Here is a 10401-nt window from a genome sequence, read left to right as displayed (position 1 = left end):
ACTGACCATGTGATAGCCAGGCCCTGAGCCTCAACAGACTTGCAACTCCTACACTCTGGTTTATTATTATTTTTTTTTTCAGATTTATTTATTTTACTTATTTTTCTCCCCTTCCCCGCCCCCAAACCCAGTTGTCTGTTCTCTGTGTCTATTTGCTGTGTGTTCTTCTTTGTCCACTTCTGTTGTTGTCAGAACAACAAATGTGGGGGCATTTTCGGGACTTGGAATTGTCTGGTTGGTGCTGCAGGGACAGTTACTGGACTATCCTCCCATGGCCCACTGGGTGGACTGTGGGAGAGTGTGGGCTAGGGTGTGGACCATTGACCATGAAGTGCAGTGGTGCTCAGAGATGTATTCACCAAGTGCAATTAATGTCTCATGATGTTGGAGGAGGTTGTTGTTATGGGGGGACAAGTGGGGTGAGGGGGATGGGGGTATATGGGGACTTGGCCCAATGGATAGGGTGTCCGCCTACCACATGGGAGGTCCACAGTTCAAACTCCAGGCCTCCTTGACCCATGTGGAGCTGGCTCACACACAGTGCTGATGTGCACAAGGAGTGCCCTGCCACATAGGGGTGTCCCTGTGTAGGAGAGCCCCACGTGCAAGGAGTGCACCCCGTAAAGAGAGCTGCCCAGCATGAAAGAAAGTTCAGCCTGCCCAAGAATGGCACCGCACACATGGAGAGCTGACACAACAAGATGACGCAACAAAAAGAAACACAGATTCCCGGTGCTGCTACTAAGGATAGAAGTGGTCACAGAAGAACACACAGTGAATGGACATAGAAAGCAGACAATGGGGGGGGGGGGGGAGGGAGGGAATAAATAAAAAATAAATCTTAAAAAAAAAATAAAGACAAAAAAATCTGAAAAAAAAAAGAAAAGCACATATCATTCCATCCTCCACATTTCTTAACCCCTTTTTCTATTTCCCATCTCATCACTCATTGTTGCATTGTAGATAAATCTTTAGATCTATATTCCAGCTCATTAATTTTTGCTTATGATATGTATATCTGTTGTTTAACTCATCCCAATGTTTTTTATTTAATTTTATTTTTATTAGGCCAGTAATTTATTAAGGCAGGGAGGGAAGAGAAACGGGAGAAAATAATAGACCATGGGTCCCAAGTAGAGAGGAAAGGGCTGAAGCGTGATAAAGTGGACTGATATACAGATTACAGTTCCCCATTATAGATTATAAATCCCCAGGTTTATGTGCGTATTGATCCAGGTGGAGGAGAAGAAGCCAGAATAATGCACTCTGGGACAGGGCAAAGGCAAGAAAGCCCAATGTTTTTGAATTAGATAATTATATTTTTTGTTTCTAAAAGTTTTATCTGATCATTTTATAACTCCCTGGCAATGATGATAATCTCTTGTTCCTTGCTCAATTCTTTAATTCAACATTTTATATCTTTGAACATTTCATACATAATTATTTTACATGTCTGAACTCTTTCAGGGCCCACAGCTTTGTTTCATTCTTCTGATTCTCATTCATAGTGGCTTATTTCCATGTGTGGCTGGTCATTTTGTTGTTGTAAGCGCATATTTTGCTGAAATTAATACATGGGAAATTTGAGAGCTGTGATACTTTCCTCCTGAGAGGATTTTCATTTATCTCTACCAAGAACAAAAGGTGCAATTGTCCTGAGATAATTCTAAATGCTTTCAGGGTACAGCTTACCCTCAAGTCTCAGATTCAGCTTTCCCACCTTGAGTCAGGCCATGGGTTTGGTTTCCTAACCCATTGCTGATATCAGGATTTGCTCTTAGGGACACTCTACCTTTCAGTTTGCTTTCAATCACTATTTCCTATTCCAGTTTTGGCTTGCAGGTTTGTTTGCTTTTTAATCTTGAAGATTTTCCTTACTTTCCAGTGGACCTGCTATTGCATGCAAATTTTGTTTGTTGTAATTTTTGCAAGATCCACTAGTATTTTTTGCAGGAGGTCCATCAGAAAAACTTATCTGGCCTACTCCCCCTAATTTTCTTAGAAGTCTGCAATGCTTTACAAGACTACCATTTTTCTTTAAATTGACCCATATATTTAACTTACATTTATTTAAAGAGGAAGTTTATATTACTGTTATGTGTGGGAAAACAATATAGTATCACTTGCTATAAATAGATGGCAATTGTACAAATAAATACAAATGTAAGCAAGACAATATTAATAAATTCTAAGTACATATTGTTGCCTGCTTAAAAAAGTATACTTGTGATAATTTAACCATAATTTTGTAGTAATGTGACAGAGAGCTTTTAAAAATATCTGATTAGGAATCTTATATCTGTCATGGTTCAGTATAAGAAACAAAAAACATCCATTCAAGCAGAAAGACTTAATAAGACTTAATATAGGGAGTTAGATACTTACAAAATTATGGCAGAACTAGAGAAATAGAAGTAAAGATTTCAGCTCCTGGATGTTGGGTCCATGGGGATTCATTATAATATTCAAACTACTTTGGCATTTGTTTGAAATATACCATAATAAAATGTTTTAAAAATAAAAGTGTATCAGTATAAAATTAGAATATTAATGCAAAGTTTGGAGAAAATTTTAAAAATTGCCCATAATGCTACACTCTATAACCACTGGTAACAATTTAATATATTTCTATTTGTATCTTTTCCTCTAATTTATTTTACATACAATTCTGTTCTGCTTTTTAAACTTTAACAAATCTCATAAATATTTTCTATGTTGCCATTCCAGATGCAAAAAAAAAAAGTTTGATTCTGGGTTTCCAGTCAACCAACATGGTGGCATAAAATGTTCCAAGATGCCATATCCCACACAGAATCCTTGAACAACAAGCAAAAACTGCAGATCTATCTTCCTTATCACTCCAGAAAACAAAGGGTTACAGTATCTGGACAAAGAATCAAGAATCAAGAAAACAAAGCTGTAAAACCATAGGGGAAGCTCTCAGTGCCCTATGGCCCCTCTCCTAGACCCTCCTCAGCTCAGTGTGGAGCCGATATGCATTCCATTGTGGATCCCTGGTCCTGTTCCAGAGAGAGCAGAGTAACCACTATGTACATACAAGGGTGCGTGTATGTCCATGACAGTCTATCAGGAGGAAGCCTGAAAGATGGAACCAAGAAACTCAGCTCACACTCACCCTACCAGAACTTGTCCTGCAGGCAAAAGCAGTTTGTAGATAGGTAAAGCAGTGTAAAAAATAATTAAGTCAAAGGAGCCTGAAACAAAGCATTACTAGTTTTAAGTCATATAATAGAGCACCTGGAAGGGGGAGAAAGTCTATTTCATAGAGAATAGAGGTGGTATTCAAATTTCCGTAAACAGAGAAATCCCTAAGGCCATCAGCCCACATAAGTCCAGGACAAAACACAGACTCAGAAAGATAGAGGGGAACCTGCACATCACATTTGCCTAACGTTGCTCTTCTTTTCTGTAGAGTGAAACTCTGAAGGAGTACATCAGTTAATGCAGGGCCAATTTGCAAAGACTGTTAAAGATGTTTCCTGTATTTGTTTTTGTTAGCTCCTGGCACTCAAGAAATCTCTCTCATATCACTAGTTGGATACGAAGTTAAGGTACAGACAGCTCAGGGACTGAATCCCAGAGTTAATACTTTAAAATATTAAAATGTACAATGGTGTGCAATAAATGACTACAAGACAATGAAACAAGAAATGACAAATGACTCAAAGGAACATGATGAAAATCCAGAAACCGTCAATGTAGAAGACCAGACTTTGGACGATTTTTTTTAAATGATCTTCAATATGCTCAGGGAGGAAGAGGAAAACACAGAGAAAGAACTAGTGAATATCAGGAAAACAACAAATACACAATATGAGAATTTCAATAAAGAGAGAGAAATTTTTTAAAGCAACCAAACAGAAATAGTGAAACTGAAGACCACAAAAAGTGAATTGAAAAATTCCCTAGAGGATTTCAACTGCATATTGCAGCTTTCAGAAGAAAGAATCAGTGATTTCAAAGGCAAGGCAATATAAATGATTCAGGCTGATGAGAAGAAAGGAAAAAGAATTTAAAAAGCAAACAGGGGGACATGGTGTGACTCAAGAATTTGGGTGCCCACCTACCATATGAGAGATCCCAGATTTGATTTCCAGTGCCTCCTAAAGGAGATGAGCAAGACAGTGAGCTGATGCAATGGGCTGGCATGATGGGCTGGTGCAGTGAGCTGGCACAAGAAGGAGACACAATGAGAAACACAACAAGGAGGGAGCGGAGGTGGCTCAAGCAATTGGGTGCCTCCCTCCCACATAGGAGGTCCTGGGTTTGGTTACCAGTGCTTCCTAAAAAAAGAAGATGAGCAAACACAGAGAGCACACAATGAACAGACACAGAAAGCAGACAGCAAGTGCATACAATGAGAGGGAGAGAAATAAATAAATACAATAAAACTTTAAAAAAAAAAAAAAAAAAAAAGCAAACAGGGCCTCAGAGACCTGAGGGACACCATCAAACATACCAATATACACAGTATGGGAGTCTCAGAAGAAGACAGAAAGGGCAAAAGTAATATTAAAAGAAATAATGGCAGCAAACATCTAAAATTTACTGAAAGACAATACTATGTATATTCAAGAATCACAACAAAGCCCAAACAGTATAAACTTGGGGAGATCCATGCCAGACACATAGTAGGTCCTTGTCCTGTCAAATGCCAAAGACAAGGAGAGAGTTCGGAAAACTGCAAGAGAAAAGCAACAAGCTATGTACAAGGGAGTCCCAATAATATTAGTGCCAATTTCTCATCAGAATCTATAGATACAGGAAGGTAATAGGATAAAATATTTAAAGTGCTGAAAGAAAACAATTCCTAACCAAGAATTTTACATCTGGCAAGACTATCTTTCAAAAATGATAGATTCAGATATTCCCAGATAAACAAAAGCTGAGGGAGTTCATCACCACCAGACCTGCCCTACAAGCAATGCTCAGACCAAAAGGAAAGACTACTAGACAGTGGATCAAAGTAGCATAAAGATAATAAAAAGCTCCAGTGAAGGTAACCATATGAGTAATCATAAATGTCACTACTATTGTGTTCTATTTTTTGGTGTGCAACTCCACTTTTGCTTCTTACAAGTTTCTAAAATGAAAATGCATAAAAAGTAATGATAAATCTACAGTTTTGAAATTTCAATGTATAAAAGTATAATTTGTAACAAGTACAACAAAAAGTGGGAGGGCAGCATATGTATACGCTATTGAAGATAGCATCACACATGATTGTTACAGATTTAATACATTAAATTTAAGCCCCCTGGTAACCACACAGAAAATATATGAAAATACATACAGGAAAAATGAGAAGTGTTTCAAAATGGTACAATAAATAAATCATATAAATATAAAAATAGGCATTAACAAAAGAACTGAGAGACAAAAAGATATGACTTTCAAAGACCAAATAGCAAAATGGCAGAAGAAAGTTATGCATTATAGTTACTTTAAATATTTTTTAAAAAGGTACGACCCAACCATATACTGTTTATAAGAGACTCACCTTAAATTCAAGGACACAAGTCAATTGAAAATAAAAGGATAAAAAATATATATACCATGCAAATAATAACCAAAAGAGAGCTGGGTAAGCTATACTTCTCTCAAATAAAATAGACTTTAAGTCAAAAACTATTAGAAGGGATAAAGAAGGTCACTATATACGAAAAAGAGGTCAATTCAACAAAAAAAACATAATAATTATAAATATATATGCACACCTAATGGTATAAATATATGAAAATATTAACAGATTTGAAGAGAGAAATAGACAGTTCTACATTAGTAGTAGAAGACTTCAATGTACCACTTTCAATAATGAATAGAACAACTAGACAGAAGATCAATAAGGAAAAAACAACTAGACGTACTGACATATACAGAAACACTTAGCGCTAAAGTAGATGAAGACACATTCCTCCCTAGTGCACATGGATCATTCTTTGGGATAGGCCATATAATAGGCCAAAACACAAGTCTCAATAAATCCAACAATATTGAAATTATACAGTCTATCTTCTCTGACCACAATGCTGGAGCAAAAAATCAAAAAGAGAGGGAGAAATGGAAAATTCAGAAATAGGTGGAAATGAAACAACAGTCTTAACAAATGGGTCAAAAAAAAAGGTCACAAGGGAAATTAGGAAATACTCTGAGGCAAATGAAAACAAAAACACAATATACCAAAACCTGTGGAAAGCTGGAAAGTCAGTGCTGAGAGGGAAATTTAGAGTTCTAAATGCTTATATTAAAAAGAAGAAAGCTCTCGAATAAGAGAACTAACCTCACAACTGGAGGATCTGAAAAGAAAAGAAGACTAACCCAAAAGCCAGCAGAAGGAAGGATAACAGAGATTAGAATGGAGATAAATGAAATAGAGAATAAAAAAAAAAAAAGAAAACCAAAATTTGCTTCTTTGAAAAGATCAATAAAACTACAAACCTTTAGGTAGACTGACAAAAAACTGACAAAGAAAAAGGACAAAAATAACTAAAATCAGAAATGCAAAGGGGGAACTTATTACCAGTCCCACAGAAAAAAAGGATTATAAGAGGATACTATGAACAAATGTATGCCAACAATTAAATAACCTAGATGAAATGAAAAAATTCCTAAAACACAAATCACCTGCACTGACTCAAGAACAAACAGAAGATCTCAAAAGACCAATAACAACTGAAAAGACTGAATCAGGGGAAGCATATTTGGCTCAACGGATAGAGCGTCCACCTACCACATGGGAGGTCCAAGGTTCAAACCCAGGGCCTCCTGACCCATATGATGAGCTGGCCCATGCTCAGTGCTAATGTGCGCAAGAAGTGCCATGCAATGCACGGGTGTCCCCCGCGCAGGGGAGCCCCCCACGCGAGGAGTGCACCCTGTAAGGAGAGCCAACCAGCGCGAAAAAGTGCAGCCTGCCCAGGGTGGTGCTGCATACATGGAGAGCTGACGCAGCAAGATAACGCAACAAAAAGACACACAGATTGCTGGTGCCACTGACAAGAATACATGCAGACACAGAAGAACACACAGTGAATGGACACAGAGAGCAGACAACTGGGGGGGGGGGGGCCAGGGAGGGGGAGAGAAATAAATTTTAAAAAATAAATCTTTAAAAAATAAAAAGACTGAATCAGTCATCGAAAATATCCAAATAAAGAAAAGCTCAGGACCAGATGGTTTCACAGGGGAATTTTACCAAACATTCCAAGATTTAACACCAATCCTGCTCAAACTCTTCCAAAAAATTGAAGAGGAGGGAACACTCCCTAACTCATTCTGAGTCCAACATCACCCTAATACCAAAGTCAGGTAAAAATACCATAAGAAATGAAAATTACAGACCAATATCTCTTATGAATATAGGTGCACAAATCCTTAACGAAACCCTAGCAAACCAAATCCAACATTAAAAGAATCATGTACCATGTTCAAGTGGATTATCCCAGTTATGCAAAGGTGGGTCAACCTAAGAAAATCAACTGATATAAAACACCACATTAACAGAAGAAAAGGGGGGAAAAAAACAACCCAGATGTTCATCTGAATAGATTCAGAAAAGGCATTTGACAAAATCTAGCAAAACTTTGCTGATGAAAACACTCAGAAACCTAGGACTAGAGGGAAACTTCCACAACATGATAAAGAGTATATATGAAAAACCCACAACTAACATCATACTCAATGTTGAAAGACTGAAAGCCTTCCCTCTAAGATAAGGAACCACTGTCATTCAATATTGTACTAGAAATTCTAACAAGATCAATTAGGGGAAAGGCTGTGGCTCAAGCAATTGAGCTTCCATTTACCATTACGGAGACCCCAGGTTTGATCTCCGGGACCTCCTGGTAAAAAAAAAGAAAAAAGGCATTCCAGACCTACACAGAGAGGCACAGACCCCCACACGGGGCAGCAACAAAGTTGACACACCAAAAAAACAATGACACAACCAGATAGAGAGAAAAAAAAAAAAAGAATTAGGCAAGAAAAAATAAAAAAATCCAAATTTGAAAGAAAGAAGTAATACTTTCCCTATTTGTAGAGAACATGATCCTATTTATAAAAAATCCTGAAAAATACACAACAAAGCTATTAGAGCTAATAAATGAATTCAACATGCAAAAATCACTAATGCTTCTTTACAGTGGGAGTGAACAATCAAGAGGAATACAAGAAGAAAATTTCATTTACAATAGCAACGAAAAGAATCAAGTATCTAGGAACAAATTTAACTGAGAATGTAAAGGACTTTATACATGGAAAAGTACAAAAAATGCTAAAAGAAATCAATGAAGTCCTTAATAAATGAAAGATAATGTGTTCACAGAATGAAAAACTAAATATTGTTAAGATATCAATTATACCAAAAGTGATTTATAAAGTCAATGCAATTCCAATCAAAATTCCAATAGCCATCTTTATAGAAATGGGGAAACCAATTGTCAAATTCATATGGAATGATAAGGGAGCCAAAACCATCTTGAATAAGAACAAAATTGGAGGAATCACACCTCCAACTTATAATAAAGCTGCAATAATCAAAACAGCATGGTACTGGCACAAGGACAGACATATAGATGAGTGGCATCAAACTGAGCATTTAGAAACAAACCTACTTATGGCCAATTGATTTTTTATGATAAAGGTGCCAAGTCCAGTCAATGGGAAAAGAATAGTCTCTTCAGCAAATGGCGCTGGGAAATATGCAATTGAATGAAGGTTTCCATCAGCAGATGAATGGATAAATAAATTGTGATATACTTACAATGAAATACATTCAGCTATAAAAAAGAAATGATGTTCTGATACAAATGACAACATGGATGAACCTTGTAGACATGTTGAGTGAAATAAGCCAGACACAAAAGAACAAAAACTGAGTTTCAAAAAAGAGGGAGATTGAGGCATTCCTAGATAAACAAAAGCTGAGGGAGTTCATTACCACTAGACCAGCCCTACAAGAGATGCTAGACAGTTCTGCAGATTGAAAGGAAAGGACAGTAGATAATAGACTGAGGTTGCATGAAGAAATAAAAATCTCCAGTAAGGTTAATGACTGGTGTAAATATAAATGCCACTACTATTTTTGGTTTGTAACTTCACTTTTTACTTCCTATAGGATTTAAAAGGCAAATTATAAAATATAAATGAGAAATCAGAGGTTTGGGACTCACAATATATATACATGTAATTTATTACTAAAACAACATAAAGGTGGGGGGACACAGTGGTATAGAAACATAGTTTGTGAATAGTGTTGAAGTGAAGTTGGTATCAAAACAAATAAGCCCCATGGTAACTACAAAGAAAATCCTGGAGAATATGGAAGATCATAAAGACAAATTAAAAGCACAGTTTGCTCAGGGCTGGAGCAGGGTGAAAGGGGACTTAATGCAAAATGACTGTAAGGTTTCTACTAGAGATGGGAAAATTTTAGTAACGCAAGGTGGCAACATAATGAATGTGGCTAATCCCATTGAACTGTACACTCAGGAGTGGTTGAGATGGGAAATTTTATGTTGTATATATGTTCCCACATTTTAAAAAAGAGAAACTAAAGAGACAATGACAATTAAATGCAATACATGATTTTGGTGGAACCTATCAAGGCAGGAGAAAGGCTTAAAAGAACATTATTGGGATATATGAAAGATTGGAATATAGACACTAAGCTTTACATCAGTGTTAGATTTCTTGAACTTGACAGCTGTGCTTAAGGTGGTTACATAAGTCAGTATCTTTAATCTTAAGAAATGTATATAGCAGTATTAAGTGTTCAAGGAGCATAATGTGTACAACCTACACTCAAGTGTTCAAAAAATGGATTGATAGACTATCAGACAGAAGGATAGATAGACTGTTAGATTAATGGACAGATAGAATGACATGGCAAATGTGACAAAATGTTAAAATTGGTGTTTCTGGGTATCTGGGGGATTGGGGTATGTTGGAGTTCTCTGTATGGGGTTTGTACTATTTTTGTAATTGTCCTGGAAGTTTGAAAGTATATCAAAATAAAAAGAAAAGGCATTGGGACTTCCTCTGTGTTCCGTCTTACATCACTTGCTATGGGGGAAGCCAGCTGCCATGCTTTGAGGATCCCAATGGAGAAGCCCACATGACAAGGAACCAAAGCCTCCAACCAACAGCCATATAGGAACTGAGGTCCTTCAAGAACACCATAAGTGAGTTTGGAAGTGGATTCTCCAGCCCCAATCCAGCTTTAAGATGATTTTAGCCTCATCCAATAGCTTGACTATAACCTCCTGAGAAACCCTGAAGCAGAAACACCCAACCTAGATTCTCCCAGGTTCTTGACCTTCAGTAACTATTTGATATAAAAACGTTGTTTTAAGTTAAAAAAAAAAAAACTGAAAAACAAAA

The sequence above is a fragment of the Dasypus novemcinctus genome, chromosome 10 (assembly GCF_030445035.2).
Source record: "Dasypus novemcinctus isolate mDasNov1 chromosome 10, mDasNov1.1.hap2, whole genome shotgun sequence".
NCBI lineage: Eukaryota > Metazoa > Chordata > Mammalia > Cingulata > Dasypodidae > Dasypus > Dasypus novemcinctus.
Note: the sequence above shows the minus strand (reverse complement) of the source record.